At 23.6% G+C, this 17,623-nt stretch overlaps 1 non-coding gene across 1 annotated transcript; it reads left to right on the forward strand.

The window, feature by feature from the left end:
• The first annotated feature begins 12,925 nt into the window (after positions 1-12,925).
• Positions 12,926-12,998, forward strand: Trnaf-gaa (transfer RNA phenylalanine (anticodon GAA)). The gene has a single exon. It is a non-coding gene; the product is annotated as a tRNA-Phe (tRNA).
• Positions 12,999-17,623: the final 4,625 nt, after the last annotated feature.

Here is a 17,623-nt window from a genome sequence, read left to right on the forward strand (position 1 = left end):
TATTATATATCTTCTGATTATATATTTGATTTAATAAAATGTTACCTTAGTAAACATATGATTACTAAGTTTCAGGGCAGATTGAATTTTAAATTTATAGATATTTGTAAAAATATAATTGTAAAAATGCTAAATAATTTAAAACAGGATTGTTTTAAGTTTTATACTAATAATTTTTCTAATTATTAAAGCGTCTTGAAGTTTATAGTAATAGTTTAATACCTACTTCATTAAAAAAAGCTTTGAGTACTTCCCAATTCAATAAAATTCTTTCAATGCATGGAAAGTGTGATATCCATCTAGTTTTGCTTAAGGCTTTAAGTTTTAACGGAATTTCACCCGTCATACACACACCTAAATTTTCAAAGTCACTTCTTCTTGTGTTAGATAACTTGAAGTAGTTGAACGTTTTCTTAATAAGCTCCTCAACCTTATTTAATTTAAAAGTATACACACTTTTATTCAACAACAATGGTTTTTTTTAATACAACATATTAAAATATAATAAAATATCATAAATAAATATAAAAAAACAACTTTGTAACTTGAATAAATGCAGCTTACTAAAATTCTCATTCAACAATTGAATTAATAATTTATATAAAATAGTTTTAATACTTACTTCATTAGGTATTGTAGCTTTGGTTGCATTTAAACATGCATTTTGCAAAGCATGATTTGTACAGGATATTGTTATAAGCCTGGGATTATCTTTTTTCAGAATTTGTCCTACTCCATTCTTAACTCCTGTCATGGAAGCAGCTCCGTCTGTACCTAAAAATATATTTACTAAGTTAAAAAAAAAAAATATTTTTCTTAAATTATAAGACCAGTTTGTGCTTAAATTTATAATTTTCTTAAACAATTGAATAAAATCAAATTAAGTCTATTAATAAAGATAGATCATTGTAAGATATTAAAACTAGTTTATAAAAGTTAGCAAGAATACACAGAGAATAGCTGAAATAAACAAAAATTAACTTACTATTAATATCTAAATTTAAAATTAAAAACACGTTAGTAGTACATATTTAATAAATACATAACTAGAATACAAAAATGAAAAAAAACAGTAACAGTTCATATATACTTACATATTGAAACTACATTTTTTAACTGAACATTATACATCTTTAAGACTCTTTTTAATGCGTTAGCAATAGATAACGCTGATTTGTTTCTTCCAAGGTCTTCGAGGTGTAAAAATGTAGATACTGAAGTTTTCTTTATTTTGCTTAGATAACAAATACTAACACCTGTGATTCAAACATAAAGCTTTCTAATTTTTTTTGTTATAAGTTTAATAACTGTAAAATTTTGAATGAAAAGAACTTATAATCTGTATACTTTGGAATAAAAAAAAATATAAATGTTTTAAAATTATCTGTTGGTAACTACTACTCATGCTTTTTTAAATAGATATCTAAGAAAGTTAAAAAATACCAAATATAGTCGAACTTTTAAGTACATAAAATCTGTGAAATTAAAGGACTACGACTTTGTTCTAGTTAAACAACTGAAGGTAGTAGAACAAAAGTTTAAGAAAGTATAGCTTTAATTGTAATTACAACCGCTGTATATAAAAGGAAAATTGTTATAATTATTTGAACATAAACTGCTTCCGGTTAACCACTCGGTATTTTTAAAATTTTTTCCAGGTTTTCTAAATTTCTTCCACGTTTTTAAAATTACACATATTAAGGTCTGTTTAAAGTTAATAGTTAAGTTTAATGTTAAAACTGTATTAAAGAGTATAAAAACATGGAAAAGGTACACTAAAGCTGCTTTATAAATGGTTCATTAATAAAACAAAATTGATGATGACAAAAAACTTTGAAAAATAGGGTATAATTTTCTATTCAAATCCAAATTTTATTACTATACAAGTAAAAATTATTGAAAATATCAGGTTTTTCAACGTCTTTTAAAGATTTATGTACAAAATTCCAGGTATTTTTATGCCTAAAATTTTAACTCCATGTTTTTCCTGGTTTCTAGGTGAAGTGGCAACCCTGCTCGTTAAAGCAACAAATTGCTAATTTATTCATTATTTTCTTTATTAATTAAAATTTTTGCTGTTTAATAAATATTATAATAATTAAATCATTCTCCTTATTAGAAAAATAAAATCAACAATATTTTGACATATTTCTTAAACTATTAAATAAAAGTCAACACAAAAATCAAATATATGTTAGAAATGAAACTGACTTAGTTTACTAGAACGAGTTTACTGTATAATTATTTAAAAAAATCATAGTAATTCTAACTTTAATTTTATGTAAATTTTAATTTATTAACCTATTAAATTCTGTAAAATAAAAACTTTTTCCTTTAACTGTCATTAAACCTACTTACATCTGAGTAATCTAACAATGTCCAACTCATTGCATAACAAAATATTTTCTTTTACAGCTAACGTGTTACAAGAATTAATCTATATTAAAAAAATAAAACAAAGAACAATGTGTTTAAAGCTTATTTCATGTTTGAAATTTAAATTTAATAAGCTTTTTGTATTAAAATATTTTTATATTCAACAGAATGTATGTAAATAAATAACAAATTTAAACTTAATTAAATTAACAAAGCTTAAAAGTAATTTTCTTACCTAGAAAACTTTGTCCAGCAGTATCTGTACTCCCATCCAGATAGAAAGAACAATGCTTCACCATAAAATCAGTTATGATTAGTCTTCTGCAAATTGGTGCGAGAGTATTGCACAGAATCATTTTTGCTTTCCTCCTTTTAAGCGTTGCTGATTCGTGAGCTGTCCCAAGTGTCTTCATGACATCTATCTGGTGTTCGCCTGCTAGCAAGTTCCCGTGAAGAGCTTGTTGCATTGCTAACCGGACTTCTGTCTGGCGTACGTTTTCTTTAAGGAAATTGTTGAATTGCTGTTTAAAAGATTTTTCCATCCTAAACTGATTTATTGAGTTGTGGTTATTTGTGACTGGAGATGCGCGTTTATGTCGGTCAGAATAAGAATGAACTTTTAAGTTGCTCTTTTTTGCTTGTAGTTCTACATTGCACCACTTGCAAAAAGCTTTAGTTTCACAATTTGTTGGAGCAATCCAATCTAATAAGTAAAACAGCATTACACATAGTTGACATAACAGATATAACTAATAAAACATTAAACACTATTTTTATTTGTCTATAAATAAGTTGTGTATCTAATATTTATTTTATTAATAAGTGAACAATTGAGATTTCAATGATTTAACAAAAACGTTTCACAATAAACTAAACAGTTTAATAGATGTAATAGTGTTGCCTTGTATTTTCAAATTTTTTTCAAAGTATTCCAAAATTCTTACAGAATTTTAAAAGTTCACAATTTTAATCTTTATTTGGTCGAAAATTAGGTTCAAAGTAAGATACTGTGTTAAATAGTATGACAACATTAAAAAGATACTTTAAACTTAAAATAAATGTGTTGGTAGATAAAAAATTTTTAGATGAAGAAAAAAAATATTATTTATATTATAAATTTTTGTGTCAAATCGAAAATTTAACTACTGACAATGCTTAAAATGTTAAAATTTCCAGGTTTTTTTTTAATTTGAAGTTTTTCCGATTTTTTTTCAAAAATACAAACATTCCTGGTTTTTTTTGGGTTAATTTGACAAATTATAGGCTTCCAGGTAAAGTGGCTAGCCTGATGTAAGCATCACAGTTCAACTTGAGCTAATTAAGTATGTATTTACTTTTAAAACGTGCTTTTTAAAGTTTTGTTTCACTACAAGATCAATAAATAACAATTTTTTTTTAATTTATTTATTCTCTATTAATAAAAGCTTTAGTTAAATCTATCTTATAAATCTAAGCTTACAAATGGGATAATAAATTTTCTTATAATAAAATTGTTATTTATATCACAACTTTTATCAAAAATTTATATATAAATTTAATCAATGCAGTGAAATAATTCTTTTTTGAAATAAAAAAACTAAGTAGATCTGTCTAGTAATTAAATCAGTCAAAGCTAATCTTCTTAGCATTTATAAAATAGTAAATAAAAATTTTCTTTTTGTAATTGAAAGCAATATACTAAAAAATTTTATAAAGAATTCTTGATATTACCACAAACCATTTGTCAGAAAAACGTTTTTAATATTCAAATAAATGTATTTTATGACAAAAATTAAAATTTTTTTTTTTGTTTAACAAACAAAAATCATGATAATTTGTAAGGTGTAAAACCAAAAAATTGTTGTAAATAAATAATTTGCCCATCTCACCGCCTTATGGCCTCTATGAACCATTTTACTTAAATAATAAAATTAGAAATTCAATTTTTGTCTATGAAGCGAACTTTGTTTTATACTAACAAATTTTGGTTTTAATTTTATAATAAAATTAACAGTTTAATTTGTGTGTTGTTATTATAAAATGTATTTTAAGTATATTTATTTAAATAAAGTAGTCAAAGGTTAGTACTAAAGTAAAAAAAATGTCATGCTAAAGTATTGTTAATTATTAAATTATTAAAACAAAATGTTAATTTTTAGGTAAAAAGTGAATTGGAATTTTTGACTTTAGATGATAAAATTTTTTGTGCATTATTGAAATAAAATTACAAAAAATACTTTAAAAACTATTTAAAAATTATTTTTTTTTCAAAAATTACAATGGAAAAATTAATTTAATTTTATAAAAACATGAGAACTTTCCTTTATAATATTTAATAAAAAAGCTCAGTATTAAAAAAAAATTGTTGTTGAATTCAAAATTGAAATACTCAAATGTGTATTCTTAAATACTACAAATTGTTAGAGATAAAAAAACCTTTTAACTCATAAACAGATTCCCAAGATTTCTGGTACCTCATCTTTTTAGGTGGTGGAAGATCTAAAGTTGGTAAATCTTCTTGGTCTGGAATTTCATGGAAAATGTAACTGCTAAAGTAATGTGTTTAGTGTGTAACTTAATAACTATTTGTAAATCCAAGAAAAAAAAAACCATTAGAGACTTACCTTAACTACTACAGAATAGCATGGTTGCCACAAGTCAAGCTGAGAAATTTTTCCTGACTTTTCCTGACTTTTTCCTGACATTTTACTAAAGTTTTCCTGACTTTTTTCAAGATTTTTCTGACTTTTTACTATAATTTTACTAAAAAACGCATTGAAAATTAAGTAATTTTGTAAAATTTAAGGAAAATTTTGCAATTTTAGTCTGACTTTAAAGAATTTTTAATTAATTTTTCACTAATCGAAGGCTTTGAAATAAAAGGAAATAAATAAATTTGAAGTGACAATATCTGAGGTTTTTATAAATTTTTTTCCTGACTTTTTCCTGAATTTTTTAAAAAACCCCCCATTTTGACCTGAATTTTCCTGACTTTTGTCATTTCTCTTAGTTTTTCCTGATTTCCTGAATTTTCCTGACTATGTGGCAACCCTGAGAATAGCCACCTGATTTTTATTTAAATTTTTTACATGATTTCAAAAAATCTTCAAAAATACACATTTTAGAGTCTAGCTTTAGTTTAAAGTTAAATTTATTGTAATAAACTGTTTGGAATAGTACAAGGTTGCCACTCATGTTTATAAATTTTTCCTGGTTTTTCAAATCTCTACAAGGCTTTTAAAATTACATGTATTTTGGTTTATTTTCAGTTTAAAGTTATGTCTAATATAAAAAACTGTGTTAAATAATAAAAAAACATTGTATATGTACTATAAAGTTAATTAAAATGTGTATTATAACTAAAAAATTTTAATTGAAATCTTATTCATATGATAGTTTTTTTGTGTCAAGTTAAAATTGTACTACTTAACATGCTTAAATTGTTAAAAACTGAATGTTTTTCTAAGTCTTTGGTTAAAAATTTCTCAAATTCCAGGTTTTTTTTGCCTTAGTTGTTAAGTATCAGGTTTCCAGGTAAAAACAGATTTCCAGGTAAAGTGGCAACCCTGATAGCATAAGCCATTGAAAAATACTTAAGTTTATTGAAATGCGTTTTATGGAAAAAAGTTTTTTTTGCTGATAAAAAAAAACTTATTTATACGATAGATTTTTGAATCAAGTTAAATTTTATTACCGAACTATGTAAACTTGTTAAGAATTTCAGGTTTTTTAGGTTTATTGTTAAAAAATGTAGGTTTTTTTTTAATTATATCTAATTTCAGCTTTGCTAAGGTTTTAATTGCCTTAATTGTCAAAGTACACAATTTTTAATTTCTAGGTAAAATAGCAACCCTATAGTTATTATCCACTCTTTAAACAATTTCCTGACTTTTTATTAAAATTTTGCTGACTTTTCTAAATCAAATTATCAATTTAAACAAATAATATAATACATATTTAAACACTTGGAATTAATAAAACCTTCAATTTTATATTTCAGTTTATCAATATTTATAAAATTAGTAGTAAATATTTTACCCTTATTTATGTAAAAAATATTAAAAACCAACTATTCGACAATAAACTATTAATAATTAAACTTAACCATGAAGTTCACCTCTTTTATAATTTATTTTAAAAATTTAAACAATTTTGAAAAAATTATAATGAGGTAAATTATAAACATAAACTTATTACCCAAAACACTAAACCTAGTGTTTAATTAGAATGAAATTATTTTTTTACTTAAACAAAAAACAATTCATTTCTAACATATGCTAGATAAACAAACTTATGTGTATTATCATTGTTTTACTAAAAAATGCTACAGATTATCAAACTGCTTCCAAAAACTGTTTGTTCTAGTAGGATAGTTTAAAAAAATTTTAATAGAAACATTTTGCAGTTTTATAAAGGATATTCATTTAATTTTACCAGATGAAGGCATTAAGTAATTTTGTAAAATTCTTGGAAATTTTTTCAATTTTAATCACACTTTGAAGAATTTAAATAAATTTTTTACCATTCAAAGACTTGTTTTTGAATATAAGGAATTCACTGAATTTAAACTGACAAAATCTGGTGTTTTTTAATATTTAGTCAAACTTCCTGACTGTTTAAAAAAAAAACCTTACTATTCTTGTTATTTATCTTTTTTTTCTGCTTTTCCTGAGTTTTTTGACTTTTCCTGACCTTGTTTCAACTCTGCTTAATTTACAAAACTAGTTTTAAAAACCTTGAGTTGTACACTAAAACTTTCAAGTATAATATTTTTTTTAGATAAACTACCTAATTATAATAAAAAAAGACTCAATAAATTTGTCACATTAAAAATTTTAAATAGATTTAATTTAAGCAAATAGTAGTTTCACGTTTGTAAACAAAAATAATAAATTATATTCAAATTACTTTTAAGTGAAATCTATGTCTTAGGTGGTGGATCATTTTAGGTGGTGGAAAATCTAAAGTTGGTAAATCTTCTTGGTCTGGAATTTCATCTAAAATAATTTCAACGGTTGTTACCTACGAAAATGTAACTGCTAAAGTAATGTGTTTAGTGTGTAACTTAATAACTATTTGTAAATCCAAGAAAAAAAAACCATTAGAGACTTACCTTAACTACTACAGAATAGCATGGTTGCCACAAGTCAAGCTGAGAAATTTTTCCTGACTTTTCCTGACTTTTTCCTGACATTTTACTAAAGTTTTCCTGACTTTTTTCAAGATTTTTCTGACTTTTTACTATAATTTTACTAAAAAACGCATTGAAAATTAAGTAATTTTGTAAAATTTAAGGAAAATTTTGCAATTTTAGTCTGACTTTAAAGAATTTTTAATTAATTTTTCACTAATCGAAGGCTTTGAAATAAAAGGAAATAAATAAATTTGAAGTGACAATATCTGAGGTTTTTATAAATTTTTTTCCTGACTTTTTCCTGAATTTTTTAAAAAACCCCCCATTTTGACCTGAATTTTCCTGACTTTTGTCATTTCTCTTAGTTTTTCCTGATTTCCTGAATTTTCCTGACTATGTGGCAACCCTGAGAATAGCCACCTGATTTTTATTTAAATTTTTTACATGATTTCAAAAAATCTTCAAAAATACACATTTTAGAGTCTAGCTTTAGTTTAAAGTTAAATTTATTGTAATAAACTGTTTGGAATAGTACAAGGTTGCCACTCATGTTTATAAATTTTTCCTGGTTTTTCAAATCTCTACAAGGCTTTTAAAATTACATGTATTTTGGTTTATTTTCAGTTTAAAGTTATGTCTAATATAAAAAACTGTGTTAAATAATAAAAAAACATTGTATATGTACTATAAAGTTAATTAAAATGTGTATTATAACTAAAAAATTTTAATTGAAATCTTATTCATATGATAGTTTTTTTGTGTCAAGTTAAAATTGTACTACTTAACATGCTTAAATTGTTAAAAACTGAATGTTTTTCTAAGTCTTTGGTTAAAAATTTCTCAAATTCCAGGTTTTTTTTGCCTTAGTTGTTAAGTATCAGGTTTCCAGGTAAAAACAGATTTCCAGGTAAAGTGGCAACCCTGATAGCATAAGCCATTGAAAAATACTTAAGTTTATTGAAATGCGTTTTATGGAAAAAAGTTTTTTTTGCTGATAAAAAAAAACTTATTTATACGATAGATTTTTGAATCAAGTTAAATTTTATTACCGAACTATGTAAACTTGTTAAGAATTTCAGGTTTTTTAGGTTTATTGTTAAAAAATGTAGGTTTTTTTTAAATTATATCTAATTTCAGCTTTGCTAAGGTTTTAATTGCCTTAATTGTCAAAGTACACAATTTTTAATTTCTAGGTGAAATAGCAACCCTATAGTTATTATCCACTCTTTAAACAATTTCCTGACTTTTTATTACAATTTTGCTGACTTTTCTAAATCAAATTATCAATTTAAACAAATAATATAATACATATTTAAACACTTGGAATTAATAAAGCCTTCAATTTTATATTTCAGTTTATCAATATTTATAAAATTAGTAGTAAATATTTTACCCTTATTTATGTAAAAAATATTAAAAACCAACTATTCGACAATAAACTATTAATAATTAAACTTAACCATGAAGTTCACCTCTTTTATAATTTATTTTAAAAATTTAAACAATTTTGAAAAAATTATAATGAGGTAAATTATAAACATAAACTTATTACCCAAAACACTAAACCTAGTGTTTAATTAGAATGAAATTATTTTTTTACTTAAACAAAAAACAATTCATTTCTAACATATGCTAGATAAACAAACTTATGTGTATTATCATTGTTTTACTAAAAAATGCTACAGATTATCAAACTGCTTCCAAAAACTGTTTGTTCTAGTAGGATAGTTTAAAAAAATTTTAATAGAAACATTTTGCAGTTTTATAAAGGATATTCATTTAATTTTACCAGATGAAGGCATTAAGTAATTTTGTAAAATTCTTGGAAATTTTTTCAATTTTAATCACACTTTGAAGAATTTAAATAAATTTTTTACCATTCAAAGACTTGTTTTTGAATATAAGGAATTCACTGAATTTAAACTGACAAAATCTGGTGTTTTTTAATATTTAGTCAAACTTCCTGACTGTTTAAAAAAAAAACCTTACTATTCTTGTTATTTATCTTTTTTTTCTGCTTTTCCTGAGTTTTTTGACTTTTCCTGACCTTGTTTCAACTCTGCTTAATTTACAAAACTAGTTTTAAAAACCTTGAGTTGTACACTAAAACTTTCAAGTATAATATTTTTTTTAGATAAACTACCTAATTATAATAAAAAAAGACTCAATAAATTTGTCACATTAAAAATTTTAAATAGATTTAATTTAAGCAAATAGTAGTTTCACGTTTGTAAACAAAAATAATAAATTATATTCAAATTACTTTTAAGTGAAATCTATGTCTTAGGTGGTGGATCATTTTAGGTGGTGGAAAATCTAAAGTTGGTAAATCTTCTTGGTCTGGAATTTCATCTAAAATAATTTCAACGGTTGTTACCTACGAAAATGTAACTGCTAAAGTAATGTGTTTAGTGTGTAACTTAATAACTATTTGTAAATCCAAGAAAAAAAAACCATTAGAGACTTACCTTAACTACTACAGAATAGCATGGTTGCCACAAGTCAAGCTGAGAAATTTTTCCTGACTTTTCCTGACTTTTTCCTGACATTTTACTAAAGTTTTCCTGACTTTTTTCAAGATTTTTCTGACTTTTTACTATAATTTTACTAAAAAACGCATTGAAAATTAAGTAATTTTGTAAAATTTAAGGAAAATTTTGCAATTTTAGTCTGACTTTAAAGAATTTTTAATTAATTTTTCACTAATCGAAGGCTTTGAAATAAAAGGAAATAAATAAATTTGAAGTGACAATATCTGAGGTTTTTATAAATTTTTTTCCTGACTTTTTCCTGAATTTTTTAAAAAACCCCCCATTTTGACCTGAATTTTCCTGACTTTTGTCATTTCTCTTAGTTTTTCCTGATTTCCTGAATTTTCCTGACTATGTGGCAACCCTGAGAATAGCCACCTGATTTTTATTTAAATTTTTTACATGATTTCAAAAAATCTTCAAAAATACACATTTTAGAGTCTAGCTTTAGTTTAAAGTTAAATTTATTGTAATAAACTGTTTGGAATAGTACAAGGTTGCCACTCATGTTTATAAATTTTTCCTGGTTTTTCAAATCTCTACAAGGCTTTTAAAATTACATGTATTTTGGTTTATTTTCAGTTTAAAGTTATGTCTAATATAAAAAACTGTGTTAAATAATAAAAAAACATTGTATATGTACTATAAAGTTAATTAAAATGTGTATTATAACTAAAAAATTTTAATTGAAATCTTATTCATATGATAGTTTTTTTGTGTCAAGTTAAAATTGTACTACTTAACATGCTTAAATTGTTAAAAACTGAATGTTTTTCTAAGTCTTTGGTTAAAAATTTCTCAAATTCCAGGTTTTTTTTGCCTTAGTTGTTAAGTATCAGGTTTCCAGGTAAAAACAGATTTCCAGGTAAAGTGGCAACCCTGATAGCATAAGCCATTGAAAAATACTTAAGTTTATTGAAATGCGTTTTATGGAAAAAAGTTTTTTTTGCTGATAAAAAAAAACTTATTTATACGATAGATTTTTGAATCAAGTTAAATTTTATTACCGAACTATGTAAACTTGTTAAGAATTTCAGGTTTTTTAGGTTTATTGTTAAAAAATGTAGGTTTTTTTTAAATTATATCTAATTTCAGCTTTGCTAAGGTTTTAATTGCCTTAATTGTCAAAGTACACAATTTTTAATTTCTAGGTGAAATAGCAACCCTATAGTTATTATCCACTCTTTAAACAATTTCCTGACTTTTTATTACAATTTTGCTGACTTTTCTAAATCAAATTATCAATTTAAACAAATAATATAATACATATTTAAACACTTGGAATTAATAAAGCCTTCAATTTTATATTTCAGTTTATCAATATTTATAAAATTAGTAGTAAATATTTTACCCTTATTTATGTAAAAAATATTAAAAACCAACTATTCGACAATAAACTATTAATAATTAAACTTAACCATGAAGTTCACCTCTTTTATAATTTATTTTAAAAATTTAAACAATTTTGAAAAAATTATAATGAGGTAAATTATAAACATAAACTTATTACCCAAAACACTAAACCTAGTGTTTAATTAGAATGAAATTATTTTTTTACTTAAACAAAAAACAATTCATTTCTAACATATGCTAGATAAACAAACTTATGTGTATTATCATTGTTTTACTAAAAAATGCTACAGATTATCAAACTGCTTCCAAAAACTGTTTGTTCTAGTAGGATAGTTTAAAAAAATTTTAATAGAAACATTTTGCAGTTTTATAAAGGATATTCATTTAATTTTACCAGATGAAGGCATTAAGTAATTTTGTAAAATTCTTGGAAATTTTTTCAATTTTAATCACACTTTGAAGAATTTAAATAAATTTTTTACCATTCAAAGACTTGTTTTTGAATATAAGGAATTCACTGAATTTAAACTGACAAAATCTGGTGTTTTTTAATATTTAGTCAAACTTCCTGACTGTTTAAAAAAAAAACCTTACTATTCTTGTTATTTATCTTTTTTTTCTGCTTTTCCTGAGTTTTTTGACTTTTCCTGACCTTGTTTCAACTCTGCTTAATTTACAAAACTAGTTTTAAAAACCTTGAGTTGTACACTAAAACTTTCAAGTATAATTTTTTTTTTAGATAAACTACCTAATTATAATAAAAAAAGACTCAATAAATTTGTCACATTAAAAATTTTAAATAGATTTAATTTAAGCAAATAGTAGTTTCACGTTTGTAAACAAAAATAATAAATTATATTCAAATTACTTTTAAGTGAAATCTATGTCTTAATAAAATAATTTATAATGAATCTTAAAAAATTATAATAATCAAACTTTATTTTTAAGTATAAAAATTCAAATAATTTGATAAAAGTAGGATATAAGAAAAAATAATTTGTCTATTGCATCTAATTTTTGGAAAAAAAAAATCACATAATAAATTAATTTAACATCGATTAGTTCCAAAGCTACAATGTTTTTAGTTTATTAACCATTTAAATAAGTGGAAGATACTTTTCTTTAATTTTGCTAACCAAACATTACCTACTACTACAAGGTTAAAAGGTAGTTATGATTAAATTAACAATAAAGTGAATAAAATTAACCTTATGAAAGTAAAAAACATAAACTTACATTTAAGGCATTCATACTTATAAAAACAATATGCTTTTAAATATGTTGGTGTAATTGAATACATGAAACTTTTATGTTCTCAACTTGTAAAATACAGCTTTTGCTTTCATAAGAAATTTTAATTCTATTGCCATGCTTTTTATTTTTTATTCTACTGCGGGGATTTTGTGCTCTGCGATTTAACATCTCTGGCCTCGATAGCTTAAAATGCTGTTAAAACAAGCCAACACAAGCGTGTTAAAGCACTATTTAACTTATGCAAATAAAACTCAAGCTTTTAGTGTTTATAAACGTCACAATGACAATTTTAATGCGTGCCTCGATAGCTCAGTCGGGAGAGCGTCAGACTGAAGATCTGAAGGTCCCTGGTTTAATCCCGCGTCGAGGCGAATCTTTTGATTTTACAACTAAAATAATGAATTTTTAATAGTAAGTACTGAAATGGTACAATAAACTACGTTTGCCATACAAAATATATAATTCAATTCTATAACAGTGTTTAAAAATTTAGTAATGCTTTAAATATACTGCAACTAAGCTAAAAAATAATATAATATAACTCTTAAATTTATTTTGACACGCTTAAGCATTCATTTTGATAATCTAACTAAATAAAGAAAAGTTTGAAAGTATACACAACTAAAGTTTGAATTATAATGATTAACGATTAAAAAAGAAAAAAAAAACCAACGCTGCTGATAATGTTTTTCAAATTTCATTTACTTTCTTAAAAGTCTTTTCCATTTGAGCCCTGCTTTTAAAAACTTAGTAAAGAAAATAAAAATGTTGTGTTTTGAAACACTGCTTTAAGCTTTCTTTACTGTAGTGATTTTGTAAACATCAAGTTTGTTGTTGTATATTTTGTCTGTCCAAGTTCTGCACATTTTTGTTTGCAAATGTCCTAAAGGTTTGTCTAATAAAGGTTAGTTGTAGTTATAGCATGTAAAAGTTTTAATATTTCTTAGTAATAGTTTTTTTAAATTATAATACATATGTTGTTGTAGCAAAGCTTTTATAAAATAGATTTTGAGTTCACTTTTTTTTTGCAGTGAACATATAGTTGTATTGCTTGTATGGTTTATAACTTTCATGTTCATACAATTTTAAATTTAAGTTACACAATTTTTCTACACCTTATCAGTATTTTCTAAATCACATAGAACCAAGGAATTATTAGAAAAAATGTTTTGTAACTGCTTATTTTTGAATTTTACTTTTCTTTTTATTACTGATTTAATTTAAAGTAAATTGTCAGTCACTTGCTAAACAAATTTAAAGTACATGTTACTAAGCAGTGTTAGCTTTAATTTTTTTAGTTAATTTTATTAAATATGTGAAAGAGTAAGTTTCAATAAATAATTGTTAAAAAAGCTTTTTACACCACTTTTAACTTATATACAAACAAGTTTAACTGAAAAGTTCAAAAAAAGTTGATCTTACACATATCTTGTCTATTGAAGCTTTCATATGTTTATTAATAATAATTATAATTATAATATTTTGACCCTCGTATTCTTGAATAAAAAAATCATAAAATTGACTTTGATAAAACTTAAAAAATAATTTTAAGAACCTTTAAGTAAATAAATAGTCAATGTGTAATATTATAAGAAGTTTGTATTATTGCATCTATATATTTTTCCCACAGCATTGCAATTAATATAGTTGTATCTGTAGTTTAATGATATAATATATTAAATTAACTGCATAACAAAAAAAAGGTCAAATTTAAACAAAATAGACGGTATTGGTTTGCACTGCAAAACTGTAGATTGTTATGTGTGTGGGTATTTGTAATATTTTGGAATTCCACACTAGTTTTTACAAAGTTATAAGTTTGTAGTTTACTGTTCAGGGGAGATGGTCTACCTTGTTTTCAAACAAATAATTTTTTATAGTTTTATCTTAGCTAAAAGAAATATTGAAAGTTAACAATACTCAGACCAACCTTTGAGATATAAGCAATCAGTAGGTTCTGTATAGAAGGAGCAAACCAAAAACACAAGAAAAAACTATTTCAATAAAAATTTATCCTCTCTTTGTTTTTAAATGATTATCTTGAAGTTTTTGAAATAAGTTGATTACTAATATTTCAATATTTTAAATCAGATATTTTAAAGTTATATCAAAATAAAAAAGTTGTTTATTTTCATCTAATTTTTTTATAAATATTTGAAAAGTTTAGCATTCAAAGTCTTTTAAACTATACAAAGATATATACTTAAAGTTTTTAGCTCAAGAATAAAGGAGGAGATATATTTCTAGTTAGTTTATAAATTTTGAAAAAATTACAATTAAAATATTTCCTAAAATTGTTTTGTATCAAAAGCATTTTACAGGTATTACAATATCTCTAAAGTTAGATAAAATTTTCAAAGTGTAAGATAATTGACTTGTAGCTTTTACTTTTATATAACTAATGTTAACTTCAGATGTTCAAACCCCTCCCCCTTATGGCCTTCATAACTAGTTACCTAGTTAACATCCTTTATAAAGGCGCAAAGTTTCAGTCTTTAATCACTATTTAAGGGCATAGGGGGAGAGGTAATTACCTTTTTCACAATTTAGTCTTATATTATTGATTTTTAACAAGGTACAAGTTGCTTTTTACATATTTTTAAAGCTCAAAATAATTTTTGAGACATAGCCGGTCAAAGTTGAGACAACAATAGGTTCCTTATAGAAGGGGAAAACTAAAATTGCAGTAATTAGAAATCAGTATAAATCTATCTCTTACGTTTTTTGAGATAATTAAAACTTTTAGGAAGTGTTCCTTGCAATATTTAGAAAATTCTGTCAGAACAAAAAAAAAAGATAATTATACAAAAATATTTTTGTTTACTTTTTCTAAATGTTTATTTTTAAATTTTTTAAATATTTTACCAACATAATTTTCTAAATATTGCAAGGAACACTTCCTGAAAGTTTGAAATAATTATCTCGAAAAACATGGAAGAGATATATTTTTAGTGAAGTAGTATTTTTTGCCTCCCATAAGGAACCTATTGTAGTCTACTACTTTGACCAGCTACTTCTCAAAAACTATTTTGAATTTTTAAAATCTGTATTAAGCATCTTGTAGCTTAGTTAAAACTTAACAAAATTAGATCAAATTTTGAAAGAAGTGATTTACTCCCCTATGCCTTTAAGTGATAGTTACTTAACTAAATTATTTAACTTTAATCAAAAAAAGTATAATATTTTTTTCTGATTTAACTTGTGTAAAAGTTTTTGAACTCACATTAGTTATAAAACTATATGAATTAAAGTGCTCAATACTAAAGAGCTTTTTTATCAAAATTTTATTTAATGATTGCTTCTTAGCTTACACTGTTTGACCTATTATCACTTAAAGCTCTGAAGATAACTTTAGGTAAAACAGTGTAATATGAGTAACAATTGTTGAATAAACTTATGAGATTTTATCAATACACCTTTAACCAGAAGTCAGTTAACTTGTACCAAAAATAAATAAACATAGTAGTTGCAAGCTAAAAGTTTCTATAAAAAAATTTACAAATATGCTATTGTGAGCAAAGTTTGCCTATATTATTTTTTTTTATCATAACACATTTTCTCTTTAATAAATGTATATTTTTTTAAATTGTTTATCTTCAAAACAATTGTCCCCCAAAATAATGTTTCATTATAATGTAGCATGCAATATTTTTTTTTCATTTTGCTGTTTAAGCCAAACCCTGTCTTGAAACAACTTCAAAATAAACAAAGTAACTAAATATACCTTTGCGTATTTAAACTATCAGGCAAATGATTTCAATTTAAAAAGATACTAAAAATTTAACTAAGTAACATTTTTAAATTGTAAACTTTATTGTTTATTTTATATAACTAATAGTATTTATATTCAGCAGTTATTTACTAAAATAAATATAACAAATTTGTTGGGTATTTTGTTTTAGTATGTAAAGTGTTTTTTTTTTCTTAGTTTTATTTTGAATTGTAATCATTAAGTTGTATTAAATTAACCTAAAATTTACAAGTTGTTATAGTAAAATGTTATATCATATATAATTATTATACAATTAATTAATTGTAAAAAAGTTAGTATTAAAAGTTGTATTGATGTCTTATCAGCTAATATTTCACAACTATGAAATATTTAGTTTGTTATGTTCATTAATTACTTAAGATTAAAACAAGAAACTGTAAATTAAATTTTTAATGCTTTATGTATACAAATTGTATTCATCAAGGTTTTAGTAAGTACAGGTTTTTCTAAAGTTTATAAACTACTTACCAGTATAGTAAAATACTTGTATGGTTATCTGTTTAAATTTTGTAAATACTCTAATATTATGAAGTTTTTGTTTAAGTTTCAAAGGTTAATTTTATACATACTATTGTTTTTGGATTTAATATTTTCAAAGTCTAAACCTTTGCGTTGCCGTTCAACTTATTAATTAAATATTTGTTTTATTCTTTATAAGTTTGTATGTTGAATAAAATAAGTTTTAGACATTATTATATAGAATAAGCAAGTGTTTTTAATTTTTTTATTAAATATAGTTGATAAGCTTGGTGTATATAGTGCAAGTTATTTTTAACCGTTTTTTTTAAATATTTTCTTGTTTTAGATATAAGCAGGTAGCTTGGTTGATGTCATTATATTGAAGAAAAAAGCTTATTAGTATTTTTATTATCTAACTAGTTGTAATTGAAATAAGTGTTTTAAAAAATATAGAGATTTTATTTTTTATTAGTGTTTTATAAATTGATATAATATAAGTATGTTGATTTAATAATATAGTTTACTTTGGCAACCTTAAATAAAGCTGTACTGATATTTTAAATAATTTTGCAAGTGTGATCAAGATAAGTGAAAGTTTTGTTTATAAAATTTTTATACTAGCACTTATAAAGTTACTAACAACTGTGACATTATAAATGAAAATACTTCACCTATTGCTTATTATAACAGGTGTTTTTACACATACATATATATAAGTGTAACTTGTGTTTTTTACTATTTTAAATACATGAAATGATTAAATTA

Source organism: Thalia democratica, chromosome 3, assembly GCF_965202585.1.
Source record: "Thalia democratica chromosome 3, ktThaDemo2.hap1.1, whole genome shotgun sequence".
In the NCBI taxonomy this organism is placed as follows: domain Eukaryota; kingdom Metazoa; phylum Chordata; class Thaliacea; order Salpida; family Salpidae; genus Thalia; species Thalia democratica.